The sequence below is a fragment of the Patagioenas fasciata genome (assembly GCF_037038585.1).
Source record: "Patagioenas fasciata isolate bPatFas1 chromosome 6 unlocalized genomic scaffold, bPatFas1.hap1 SUPER_6_unloc_2, whole genome shotgun sequence".
Taxonomy (NCBI): Eukaryota; Metazoa; Chordata; class Aves; order Columbiformes; family Columbidae; genus Patagioenas; species Patagioenas fasciata.
The window spans coordinates 1,094,653-1,108,491 of record NW_027288504.1 but is presented as its reverse complement, the minus strand read 5'-3'; the positions used below and the strand labels follow the sequence as shown (position 1 = coordinate 1,108,491).

The window sequence follows — 13,839 nt, the reverse complement described above, 5'->3', positions numbered from 1 at the left end:
CCCATCAATATTGTTGGAGTGACTGGGGAATCCCAGGAACTGACTGTTGTAGAGGCTGAAACGAGCCTAACTGGAAAAAACTGGCAAAAGCATCCCATTGTGACTGGTCCAGATGCTCCGTGCATCCTTGGCATAGACCACCTCAGGAGAGGGTATTTTAAGGACCCAAAAGGGTATAGGTGGGCATTTGGTATAGCAGCTGTGGACACTGAGAAAATTGAACAACTGTCTGATTTGCCTGGTCTTTCAGATGACCCCTCTGTTGTAGGACTGCTGATGGTTGACGATCAGCAGGTGCCAATTGCTGTACCCCCTGTCACCAGCGAGGCCTCTGAAAAGCTGCAAAAACATCCCCAGACTTGGGTCCAAAGTGGTCAAAAGTCTCCAAGAGCCAAGTTGGAAAGAAGGATATGGAACAAAGGGAGAAAGCGAAGGGAGCAAGCCAAAGAGGGGGAAGAGGAAAAACTAGTGCCGAGCTGCAGGACTGAAATGGAGGAGGTTTTGCATTTTCTTATGATACGGTTCTATAGGTGGCTTCAAGCCTAGACAAGATGATTTCACATTTTTCTTCTGGAGTTATGCATTTGCTGTTCCTTCTTTCTTCTTGTTCTTTTAGCAGGATCATTTTATCTGAGCATGGCAGTGGCCCTAAAGGCACTTGCTTTGATAGAGCTGTCTCAATAAGGTGTTGAACAAGTCCTCGGAGACACGGAATGATGTAGCATGCTATAGAAATCAGTGCTTCTGTTACTACAATTAAAGAAGTAATTTCTCTCAATTTTCCGAACCAAGATTCTAACAATCCCATGAGTGGACTATCTACACCTGAATTCTCAGCCAATTCTTCTGCTGAATCTGTGGTTAGACATATATCACCTTTTTCTGCCAACATCGTATCTGGGACCATGTTATTTTCCCATGCCATTCTACTAGTAGCATCTAATTGTTTGGTGATTCCTTTAACTGCTTGTCTAGTATAACTTATAAATAAATGTTATTTATCCCGTCTACATTCTTGTTTCTAGTTACCTACCAAAACAAAAAGGACTCAGAACCCGCAGCTAACTTGACTTCTTGCTTTGTGTTCCTTAGGGACTCCTCTGGGGACCCCAATCTAATGGAAATAAACCCTGTCATCAGAGGAAAGCCCTCAACTCCTTTTTCTGTTGCCCTGATGGATCACAGTGTTCAAATGCCAGGGTAAAAGGAATTTCCAATTGTACGACGTCACAGGTACCTTCCCAGTGGGGGATAAAATGGAATGAAGTGTCATCTTCCCACAGTACCACCAAAGATCCACTCAAGAAGCATTTGAGGACATATGAGGACCAACTTCCCGTGTCTCTGCACACCTACTCATGTTCCTAGGAACTTGGTATCATTCCTGCCCCATCGTGAGAGACAGGCAGTATGATTTCCAATTATTCCTGAAAATGCCAGGGGAATTTTGATATTTTTCCCTGCAAAGCTGGAAATAGTAGGGAGAGAGTATGACACGACTTATTTCTCCATGCCGTAGAGTCTTGGCATAAGGCTAAGATGCACTCCATCCCCTGTCAATCTTCGCTCCACCCCAGAGGGAAGGGTACCACTTGGGCCACAGGCCTTCCTGCTGCAGAGGCATAGCAATTGCTCTTGTTTAGGCTTTGCACCATATATTTGATCCATTCTACCCAGGCATTTGTACCTCCATATATTTTGAACCTTCCCAGGGCATCTTTTCTACTAATGTCTATTTGTGATCCATAAACCCCACTTACTGAATCATCTGCTCTCTGTCTTGCAATTAGCAAAGGGTTGCACTGCAGAGACTCACATCCTGGGAGAGACTGTCCTTTAGATAGGGTCATTTTTCTTTTCAACTCTATAGACTCAGTCCCCTTGGACATGTTTCTTTTCATAACTCCATTCTCTTTAGCTCTGTACATCCCCACAGTTAAGGATGTGGCAATCATATACTCAAATTGTTAGGGAACCTTCAGTTTCAGTGATGTTTGTTAAGTAACCCATTTGTAAATTCTACATACACAGGATTAACAATCCCCAAAAGTTTCATTTCATTTTCATCTCTGTATCTTTAGTCGAGGGGGGTCGTCAGTTGTCAATACTTGCCACTCGTCATTGTCTTTTGGAGGTTCGATTGGCTCTTTAATCCGTGTCTAATGAGTCCACCCTTCTCAGCTGGTCGTACCACTGTCTCGGTGAGCAGCAGAACTTGAAATGCTCCTTCCCAATCTGGCTGAAGCTTCCGTTTCTTTCCAGGATTTGACCAGGACCCAGTTTTCAGGCTGAAACTTGTGAGCTGCAAACTCTAAAGGCAGAGTTTGTGCCAGAAGGCCTTGGTGCCTGAGAGAAGATAGGCAAGACAACCCGAGTATACAGTTTTTGAGAAATAAATCCTTAGTTTCAAACTGTGGAGGTCCACCTGTTATTAAACTTTTGCTACCACTGCTGCTGCGGCAGTGCTCAGGAGGAAAGCTTCTCCCCATCTGGCAAGGTGATCAACCAACACTAGTATGTATTTAATTCGACCAGCTACAGGCAAATCACCTTGAATATTTTGAGAGAGTTGTAAACTTGGACCCTGCCCTCCTGCAGGCTGCTTTTTAAGTGCCTTTTTATTTATTCTTTTACAAACCACCCATCTTTCACAAATTTGCTTGGCTATAGTATAAATTCCCGTATTACGTCACACATTGCTTGTGTTCCCCAATAACTCTCCTGATGTAGAATCGCTAATACCTCCCTCATGATTTGCTTATTTAACATTTCTCTACCATCTGGGAGTACCCATTTCCCACTCTGTTCCCTGGCTCCTAATTCTTGGAGGACTTCTTCTTATTTTTCATCAAAAACTGGAATTTCCTGTGAGGCCAGGACCTCAAGCGTGAGATAACTTACAGTTATCACTTCAGGTTTTAAGGCTGCTTCTCAGGCCATTTCATCTGATAACCAATTTCCCCTGACACAAAAGGAGTTTCCCCTCTGATGTCCTAATGGACATCATGTACTACAGCCACTTCTATTGGTGACATCAGATTATGTAACACTTGTCCAACTGGTTCTTCACAAACCAATTCTTTCCCTTTGCTGTTAATTAGACCCCATTCTTCCCAGATTTTCCCAAAGGTGTGCACTACTCCAAATGCATATCTAGAACCATTACAGATGGTACCTTCTTTTCCATCTAACACTTGCAGTGCCTGATTGACAGCGTATAGCTGGCATGTTTGAGCTGACCAGTTATTAGGTAACCTGCCCGTTTCTTATTTCACCACTCACACCTTCAACGATGGCACACCCATTGTGTCTTTTCCCCTGAATTATCCCTGAAGTCCCATCTATGAGGAGGTGCAGCCCATTGTCATTTCTCCACAGGAAAGCAGCAGGGTTTAATTTCCTGCTTTCTTTCACCAGAAGAGCGGTGACTGCTGCAGTTTGCACACACTCAAGACACTGGGTCTAAGAGCTTAGATAAGTGTGCCACTGGCTGTCGCTTCCCCCCAGCCCACTTGCTGGTGGAGCAGTGTGGGAGGCAGAACAGGCCACCCTGTGCAAGCATTGCTCAACAGTACCAAAAACATCTCTGTATTATCAACACTGGTTTTAGCACAAATCAAAAAACATAGTCCCATACTAGGTACCACAAAGAACATTAACTCCACCCCGGCCAAAACCAACACAAACTTTCAGGTAATAGAATAGCTCTCAAATTTTCTCCTTATCACCCCCCCAGGCAGTAACTGTGCTTCCACACCCAGAGCCTGTAAAACGTTTTTCCCTAATAAATAAGCTGGGCAATCTTCCACTAATATATTCCTTCCCCATACACTTTTAATTCTTATTATCACAGATAGGAATTTATTCATAATTGTCTCTCCTTCCTCCCTGCTACCCCATTTATTACAACTCTTTCTTCAGTTTTAGATCTTTTTAGGGTAGAATTTAGAAGGGATAGGGTAGCTTCTGTTCTTACTAAAAACTAGACCTCATTACCTCCTACTTTACCAATAACATGCCGCTTTGCGATTTAAACAAGTTTCCCCACAAAAAAAAAACACCACAAATATTTTCAGCCCCTCTGATTTTCCAAAGTGTATTGAGTTTTCCTCCTTTAGTCATTTCTAACAGTTGCCGTCCTCGGGGTAAATATCCCACATTTCCACAATAATAGCATTCCATTTTCTCTCACTCTCTCACTGTACCAAGTGCTACGAGCGTGTGAGAATAGGAAGACTAACCCAGTATGTTCTAAATTATCACACTCGTATTAATTCTGGATGTTATGATAGAACAAAACTGGAGAAGTGTGAAATCCAAGGGCAGAAATTATGGGTAGCAACTAACCTAGAGAAAGGTGGACTCGCTGTAGGCTCTGCCTCCTGCCCTAGGGGAGAACAGAGGATCTGTTTTACACAAGCTGGTAGGAGGGGCTATTCAGATGGAGGGGGAGTGCAAGACAAAACTTGAAACAGAGAGGAGTTTAATAAATGCCCCATAGGAGGAATGCAAACTTGGAAAGATGGTGAATGGCCTGCACAAAGAATATTTGAATACTATGATCCAGCCACATGGGCCCAAGATGGAAACTGGGGATCCCATACCCCTATATATATATGCTAAACCAAATTATTCGGTTGCAAGCAGTGGTTGAAATAATAAGCAACCAGACGGCTGAGGCACCGAATCTCATAGCGAGACAATTGTCTCAGACCAGAGCTGCAGTGTACCAAAATCAGGGAGCGTGAGATTGTCTTTTAGCTGAAGAGAGGGGGGCGTCTGTGGGAAACTGAATACTTCGGAGTGTTGTTTGGAAAGAGATGGCAATGGGGAAGCCATAATGAAAATAGCAGAGGAGATAAAACGCGTTGCACATGTACCAGTACAGAAATGGAATTCTATACTTACTAGCCATTGGTGGGGTAACTTATTTGGGGGAGCCTGGTGGAAGAAAATAGGCTTCATGATAGTATGTGCATATCTGGGTTTACTGTTTGTGCCACGTATGACCCCGTGCTTTGTTCGGTTAATACATTCAGTAGTCCAAGCCATGCAAATCTCAGGCATGCCTATAGATCCTGAAATGGCAGCAAAAGGAACGGGGTATAAACTAATGATTTTAAAAGATAACACCAAACTGGACCTGGCCATCGTACTGGGAAGAAGAAACCCAAAATGAAAGCGCTAGGAACTGCAGTGAGCAGGGTCACCACGCCAAAGAGCGCGAGCTCCCGCTGCAGCCCAACAGATGCCATTGCTGCCGGGGCACCAGCCACCCGGTCATCAGCTGCCCCAGAAGAGCAACACAAATGTTTTGTTCAACATGAGAATTTGTTTGTTCTTTGAGGGAGAAAGATAAGTCTTCTCCTGTCGAAGCAGCCTTCTTACTTGTGGTCCGAGAAAAGGTTAAATAGGAAATCATCATGTTAGTACAAAAATTTACTAACCTTCCCGAAAAGGGGGGAACTGACAGAGGGAACTAACTAACTAACTAACCCATTATGTTAAGAAAAAACAGAACCTCGTCGAATGCCAAGGTAAGAGGTTTTACTGCACCTAGATGTAAACTTGAGAAGACGAGATAACGAAGATTTACAGCAAAAGGGGGAACCAGTCTGATTTCAATCGACTTGGCAGCTTGGGTTCCAGTCCATTCAACATAATGAGCCAAAGGTAAAGAGTTCACTGTGACGAGGCTGAAGGAGCCTTCATCCAAAGACCCCTCCTCAAGACCACCAGATGGCACTGCGCAGGTGCAACAGGGAGGGGTCAAGGAGGAGACTATGGAAATGATCACCTGGGACTCATTTTAAGAAGAAGCGGGAAAGGTTATGAATATGTAGAGGCGTTCCTGGGGTCATTATGAATACGTAACACCTTACTGTATTTAAACACACCTCATATTGTTACAAGTTGCGCATGAACGGTGGAACGATCCCCCTTGCGCCCGACGTCGAAATGAACATACCTGCTTTATAACCTTGTGAGTTGGGAAGTTTTATGACTTTACAGGTTGTAAAGTTGTTTCCGCTCACCATCACGGCCAGAGAGTCCTGCAGCCCCGGCGCAGCTCTGAAGCGAGAAACAACAGATGTAGAAGGCAACCCCAGCTCCTGCAGCATCCTTTTCTTACTCCTGCAGCATCCTTTTCTTACTCCTGCAGCATCCTTTTCTTACTCCTGCAGCATCCTTTTCTTACTCCTGCAGTGATTACCGCCCCTTAAGGGGTGGGGAGGAGGAGGAGATCCCTTCGGTACCTGCAGTCTGCTGGTTCACTGCTGGGGCGCAGTGCTAGGGGCGGGAAATATGAAAATAAACCGGAGCAGCAGCGCTCCTGGGGCGGGGGGTGTTCCCTGCAGAGCATCCCCCCGGGAGCCGGGCCTCGGCTCAGCCCGCCCCAAACCCGCCCCACGCCCACCCGGCGGAACCTCAGGAACCAGGGGACAAGTGACCCCAAGACGGGGGTGGCCGGGCAGAGAACGGGTTCCCTCTGGCTGGGAAAGGAGGGGTTGAGCTGAGGGGGAACGGGAGGTTTGGAAAAGGGGAAGGCGGTTCCCCGGCAGGCAGCGAGGCTGCAGGGGGGGTCCCGTCCCCTCACCCAGCCACGCGAGCTCCGCCAGGGGCTGGAGCGCCGCTCCCCGCGGCCGCCATCCTGTCCGCGCGAGAGACCGCCCCGCTGCCATCTCTAGTGAGGGCACAGCGGCCGCGCTCTCCCCGCCCCGCCACAGACACCTCATCAGCCACCGCCCGAACAGCGCCGGTACCCGAGGAGGAGGACTCAAAGGACGTTAACACCCCCTCCTTGGCGGGGTGCGCCGCCCGCTTCCCAAGAGCGGCTCCCAGAGCGACCAGCTCCCCTCCTCCCCGGCGGCACGGGGCACGGCCTCAGTGCGGCGGCTTCACTGCCCGCGCCGAAGATGGCGGCGCGACGGGAGCGGGAAAGTGTGAGGCGCTGCAGGCGTCAGGCCCGGCCCGGGAGCCCCCAGCCGCTCCTGCTCCCACGCACCCCCCCCGTTTGCTTTACATTTGTGTATCGTATATAAATGCAGGGACAAGGAGCAGCGGCACGGAGCAGGCTGCTGGGTACGAGGTGTTCCCTCAGCGCACACACACACACACCCACACCCCCCCGTCCCGGGCCGGGCCGGGCCGCTCCGCACGAAAGGGAAGGTGAGGGAAAAACAAAAACTAAAGGCACAGAGGCGTCCCGGCTGAAGCCGAGCTGTGCTCATCTACCCTTTGAATGACAATTCCAAAGGCACATCCCCACTCACGAAAGCTGGCGGCTCCGCAGGGTCCCCAGCAGACACAACCAATGGCCGGCTGGGCGGGGGGGGCTCTGCCCGGGGAGCTCCCGCAGGGTCCGCAGTCTGAGGACAACGCTCCGCCCACAGCCCCGCACCGAAACCGCCGGAAGGTCCCACAGCCTCCTTGTCAAGCCCAAGGGAATCCGAGCTGGGCCCGTATACGGTCAGTGCTCCAGAAGCTTCTCTGCTCCCAGGCGTTTCACTAAACGAGGGCCCCGTCTGTCAGCCGAGGGCTGTGGGCGTGACCAGAGCGCCCATCAACCGGAAGTGCCGGGCGCTTTCCTGCGGCTGCAAAGTGCTGCGACATGGGGCTGTGGGCCCCCGGGGCGGGGCGCGGAGCTGCTGCGTTCCCCAGTTCTGGGTCCCCCGACCCAGAGCAAAGTCGGGGAAGGCGGTTCGGTAGACGGGGGAGTCCGGCCCTTCCGCCCCCCCCCCCCTTTTTTTTTCCCCCTCGCCCGATCCCGAGGTAGACGTGGCGGCCCCGACGTGGGCGAGCCGGGTGGAGGTAGACCTGTCCTCCCCGTCGGAGTGGAGCCGTCGGGGAGCGGCGCAGCCGGACCCATGGTGGTGGTGGCTGAACGGGTACGGGATAGAGATGGGAGGATGGGTGGGGGGAGCATGTGTGTGCGCTTGGGGGGCAGAGTGTATGCGATGCGGCGGGGGGGGGGGGTGTATATGCGGTGGGTATGGGGGGGGGCGCGTTGTATATACGGTGGGTATCGTGCGGGGGCTTGACGGGAGGGGGCTAGTGTGTCTGTGGGGGGGGCAGGGTGTATGCGGGGGGTCTGTATATGCGGTGGGTATGGGGGGGGTCTGTATATGCGGTGGGTATCGTGCGGGGGCTTGTTGGGGCGGGGCTTGGGGGGGGGGTGTGTGCGGGGGGATATTGGGGGGGGGGGGGGGCTATTGTGGGGGGAAGGGGGGGGGGCCAGTGTGGGGGAAGGGGGCGGCTGGTGTGTGTGAGACCGGGGCGAGGGGCGTTGAGGCGGGCAGCGTTAGGTCTTGATGTATTTAAATCCGGTCATGTATTCCAATTTCCCCGCGTGTTTTACATATTTTTTTTAAAGTTTTATTTATTGTAATTTATTGAAATGTATCGGACGTTTCCGCCTCCGCTTGAGCCATTCCCGACGAGTCCCTGAAAAATGAAGGCCCGCGTGAATGCGTAACCAGCGCGTGATGAACACGTTAACGGATCGATCGGCGTGTGTCCCCGCGCGCCCCCCCCCACCCCCCCCCCCTCCCCGAGAGAGCCGTGAAAAAAAAGGCACGCACACCCCGCCCGCTCCCCCTTTCTTCTTTATTCTCCCGTCTTCGGGTAGCCTTTTTTATTTTCCTTTTACTTTTTTGACTATTTATTTATTTATCTGTCAATTGTTTGGTTTTGTGTGTGTGTGTGTGGTTTTTTTGTTTGTTTTACGTCTTCGTTTTCTTTCACCGACCGTTCGTTTTTGGTTTGGTTTGGCTTGTAGACGTACGTATGCCTTTTCTCCAGCCGCCTTTTTTTTTTGAATTTACGCTTTCGGTTTCTGTCACCGACTTCACACACACCCCCCCCGCCCCCCCTTTTTTTTTAACTCCCCCCCCCCCCGTTGCCGGTGGGCTACGGACCGAGCACAGGCGGCGGCCTTCCCCGGCCCCAACCACCGCCCATCCCCGCCCAGAGTTCCTCCCCACCCCCCGCCCCGGCCTTTCGCCAGCGAGTTCGCCTCCCCCCCGGGAAGCCGGGGCGTCCCTGCCGGCTCCGTGCCCGGGGTGGACGGGGGTGGACGGCGGGGGGGGGGGGGCACGCGGGCGTCCCGCGGTTTCTCAGCCCCGCTGTCGGAGGCCTAATCCCCTCACCTGCCCGTGCTGCCGCCTCCCGCGCTTCTTCCTCGGTGGCTCGCTCGCTCGGTCCCTCGGCCCGCTGCCCGCCCCGGCCGCGGGCTGAAGAAGAAACCGACCCCGCCAGCGGCTTTGCCTCCCCCCGGGGAGGCATAGAGACACCGCGTCCCCGTCCCCGTCTCCCCGTCCCGGCCCGCCTGCCTCCCTGCCTACCCGCGCGCGGGGTTCCTCGGCCGATCGGCAAGACGCTCCTGCGCTGGCCTCCCCGCGACCGCCCGCCCGACGGGCTTGACTCCGAGCGACTGACCGTTGGGCACCTGGCGGGGGGCAGGGGGCCGGTTGCCGGGCGGCGGGGAGAGCGCGCATGCGCGGCGCGCGCAGTTGCCGACCCCCTCCGGCCCTTCCCGCGGGTGGGCCGGAGGGGGCGGGGGGCAAGGCGAGGGCGGGAGAGACCGCGCTTTGGGGTGCGGGCTGGGGGGGGGTGTTTGTGCTCGCCGTGCAGTCTGAGCCGGAAGACGAAGTGAAATTATACGGCGGCGACGGCGGCAGGTGCGGGTGGGGGGCACGACGACACCACCACGACCCCGCCGCCCCCGCCGAAATAAACCCCCACCAAAAAAAAAAAACCACCGCCACGAAACCCGCATCCCCACGCCACGCGCGAGCCCCGAAACTCCAGACACGGACTCGCCGAGCGTGTGCACGGATCGCGAGGGTCGAAAAGCTGGACTCGTAGAGTCGCGTACACTGTCCCGCAGCCACCCGCGAGAGGCTCGCTCGGTCGCGTCCAGATCCTGTCCCTGCGTAGGACCAACCGCCCCGCCGTTCCCAGCCTCCGTCATCCAGCCGCTTCTCGAAGAGCAGGACGGGCTCGGGGCCGTGACAGCCTCTCCGCCGGGGCCCGTGGCGGTGCTCTGCCGCCCTCGGGGCGAAGAGCCTTGTTTTTGTTGTTTTTTTTTTTGTTTTTTCCTGTGTGTGTGTGTGTGTGTGATTTCCGACCGTCCGACCTCAACGTCCCCCGGCTCCTTGTTCCCGCCTTTCCCTCCCTCCCTCCCTCGGGTTCTGTCGTTGCTCCTCAGCAGCGGAGAGGAAAAACACCACGTCGGCGCCGAACCCTAGGGTCGGGACAAGAGGGACGGGGCGACCAGCGTATCGCACGCCCTTCAACCTCGAGAACTTGCCGGGGGGCCGCGTAAAAAGCAGCAGGACGCTCAGCCCTCCTGCCCCGGCAGGTCGACCCTCTCGCGAGCGCGGCCGGACGCCGGGTCCGTCCGAGCCCCGCCGGTCCGGTCCAGTGCGGTCCGGTCCGGTTCAGTCCTTGCCCGTCGGTCCCGCTTACTTAGAGTAAGCCTAAAATGCACAGATCTCTCCATAAGGACGGTTTTTATACTCTACTTCCACAATCTGCTGGCAGTACAAAAGAATAAGCGGCAGATCTACTTAGGCTGAGTCACGGTGCTTTGCTCCTAAGACCATGCATACCATGGGAATATTTCAGCATTTCTGCTCTGGTTTTCAGTGTATTACACCAAAACACCCACCTGATGACGTCATTTCAAGAACAACAGCAGCAATTTGCAGAATTCAGCTTCTTTGGGGAACTGAGAACTTGCTGAGCTGACACCAAGTCCTGCTGTGTCCCTGTCACCCGCAGAGTGCCCGCATCCTCACCATGGTAGCGGGCATTGTGACAAAGGTTCTATGTCAGCTGGGTGTGGCAGCCGGGCGCCCCCTAGGGGAGGGTGAGCCTGTCAGCCCCGGGCCTGTCACTGCCTGCTGTCCCCCCTGTCACCAGCGAGGCCTCTGAAAAGTTTCCAAAACATCCCCAGACTTGGGTCCAAAGTGGCCAAAAGTCTCCAAGAGACAAATCGGGAAGAAGGATATGGAACAAAGGGAGAAAGCCAAGGGAGCAGGACTGTCGAGGGTTAAGATTGCGGGGTGACAATCAAACCCTGCCAGATGTGTTGTCAACCTCCTCTCCCCCCCACTTCCCCCTTTTGCCCCTCCCTCTCCCCCCTTCCCACTCAGCACAGGCGATCGGGAGGGAAAGAAGGACAGAGAGAAGAGAGTTGGAAAAGTTAAAGATGTTTTACTAATGCTACTGATAAGAATAGAGAAAATAATACAAAATATACAAAACCAATCTTGTAAGTCTCAGCAACTGCAGAGCCAGCACCCAAAGTCCTGGATTAGACTCTGTAGCCAACCGGAGCTGGATTCATTCTGTCACTGGCCTCTGTGCGCAGGGACAACCAGCAAGGTCCTCTCCTAATGTCGGCCATGAGGAAAAAGGGAAAAAAGGGCAAAAAGGGGCGAGATCCTCGTGATCTCCCACTTTTATATGAAGTATTCATGTGAATGGAATGTTATACACCGTTGGTCAGTCTCTCGGACATCAGTTTTCTCGTTGCCCCTCTCGCGAGATGTCCACCCGTGCTTATCAATAAGTTTGCATTCCCTTGCTAGGTTTAACCAAAACATGTGTTGGGTTCTCCAGGAAAATGCAGCTGACATGAAGGCTTTAGCTGACAGGCAAATTCACTAAAAAAGAAACTTGTTTTTAACAAAACCAGGACAGGCTGCAAGGAGGCACCGAGGCCCCAGTGCCATGAGGACAACATGGCTTCTCCTGGGCCTCAGTGGCAGAGACAACTGCCATGGCCAAGGGGACAGAGACCTGGGTTCTGTGGGTCCCTTCCAGCCTCTCCAATGCCCTTTGCCATCTCCACCACAGGTTGTTCTACACAATCCTACCCCTGCCCCTCTTTCCCTGCAGGCTGCAGACACCCATCTCGCTTCCCCACCTCCTCTCACCCCAGCATTTCTTGTGGTCTTTTACCTGACAGAAAACAAGTAACCTCACCATGATCTTCTAAATCCCAAGAGTGATGCTGGCCTTTCACCTTCTCTGACAGACACCACCATGTTCCTGCTGCTGTCCCATCATGTTCTCAGGTGGGATGGACATGACAACCCGTCTCCAAGGCCTCTTCCTGGGTAGGACCTGTGGGTAATTTGGCAGAGGTTCTTTCCCAGCCATGTCCCTGCTCCTGGGCTGTCACCTCCACAGACAGAACTGACCTCACTTTCCCCTTCACAGTCCCATGCTGCTTACTGGTTTATGAGTTTCTGAGGCTCAGCTGACCTCATAATACCACACCCATCCATCCCCCTACTTAGCACCCGGGACCTGACCAAGACTGAAGAGTGTTCTACACAGTCCTGCACCTGCCCCCTCTTTCCCACAGGCTGCAGACACCCATCTCGCTTCCTCATCTTGTTCAAATTTGTCAAATATATTTCCTACTAACACTGTGAGTGAAAATCACTCCTCACTGGAACTCCTGTACTTCCGGTAACACCTTCTGTATCTCCTCTTCTGCCCTTCTTTTTTTTTTTTTTTTTCCTATTTTCTACCTATTCACTCTCCAGAAACCTCTCCAAGGCAAAAATTCTGTCAAATCACAGAATAACTCAGGTTTGCAGAGAGCCCTTGTCTCACTCGTCTCACTCATCTTGTCTCACTCTCCTGCTCTGGGCAGGTGAACCACGTCAGGTTGCTCGAGACCTCCACCCAGGTTTGCATCATCCTCAAAGGCACTGAAAGTTCACTCTGTTACATCTCAGAAGAGGAGAATAAAGATGTTCAACAGTGTTGCCCAAGTGCTGGTCACTGAGAGATGACACCAGTAACTGGCTGCATGAAGGACTTTGTACCAATGTTGATATTTGGGCTTGATGGTTCAGCCAACTTCCCACTCAGCATCCACTTCTTGAGCACCATCAGCACCACTCTGGCCAGAAGGAGACCATGGCTGAGCCTTGCAAACGCCCTGTACACAACATGCCTTTCTTTCCCTGTCCTTTTGGGTTCAGCAGTCCCTTCCTTGTCCTTCACATTCCTGGAAACGGCTGCAGGAGGACGTGTCCCACCCCCTTCCCAGGGAGGAAGGTAGGGTGGCCAGCCTGTTATTCTCCTGGTTTCTATTCCTGCTCTTCTTGAAGATGGGTTTGAGATCTGCGTTTTTCTAAGGACCCAAGAAGAACCATTCTGGTTTCTATGGCACTTTTGACATAAATATCAGGGTTCTGTCAGGTGTCCACATCTGAGCTGGTCTCATGGACTCCTTCTGCACCCAGGGATGCTCACAGACAGAGTCTGTCCCTTTTATACACAAAGGCAGGAGACAGTGTCCCTCTGGCCTCCTGTTGCCACTCTTAAAGGATGGGAAGCATCTCATCCATTTAGCATGTCACACTTCTCTGTACTTATCTGAGATGTTCCACGTCATGAGGAATGGATACAGGGACCTCAGTTAAAGGAAGCACAAGCCAGTGCTGCATTCAGGCAGTTTCCCATAAGATGTTTCTGCCAACATGAAGTGACCTCAAGACCTCATCTGTGCTACAGACCTTCAAAGAATGGAAAGGAATAGTTGATGGTGTTTGTGCTCACTCACATTCATGTCACCTCATGCACGTGATGTGCATGCTCACATCTCATCTGTACAAAGTAAACATGGACTGCTGAACTATTCATTGAGTGTCCATCCATGGAGTGAAGAACAGCCTCTGTGGGTGAGAGCGCAGGGCTGGAAATGGTGGTTGTGAGGGGCCAGTCCGTGGTGATTGACTTGAAGTTCCTTATGAAGGGGTGTCCAGTGCACAGGGGTACAGCCCAGCCCCTGCTCTGCTGGTCCTGCAGGTC

The 13,839-nt window shown here is 52.4% G+C and overlaps 1 protein-coding gene across 8 annotated transcripts in view; it reads right to left on the bottom strand.

Moving 5' to 3' along the window:
• The window catches only part of LOC139825424 (procollagen galactosyltransferase 2-like), a 162,200-nt gene that overhangs the window by 30,727 nt on the left and 117,634 nt on the right, over positions 1-13,839 (bottom strand). For 4 of the 8 annotated variants that reach the window (XR_011736758.1, XM_071802913.1, XM_071802905.1 and 1 more), the window contains exons 1-2: positions 7,275-7,497; positions 5,969-6,072 (exon numbers count right to left, since the gene is read on the bottom strand). The exons of 1 other annotated variant lie outside the window; for it this stretch is intronic. The gene's annotated coding sequence lies outside the window, so the exon portion shown is untranslated. Of the gene's footprint in view, positions 1-2,112; positions 2,347-5,968; positions 6,375-7,274; positions 7,498-13,839 lie in introns of those variants that run through there. 3 more of the 8 variants (XM_071802907.1, XM_071802910.1, XM_071802906.1) reach the window with 3 other exon arrangements.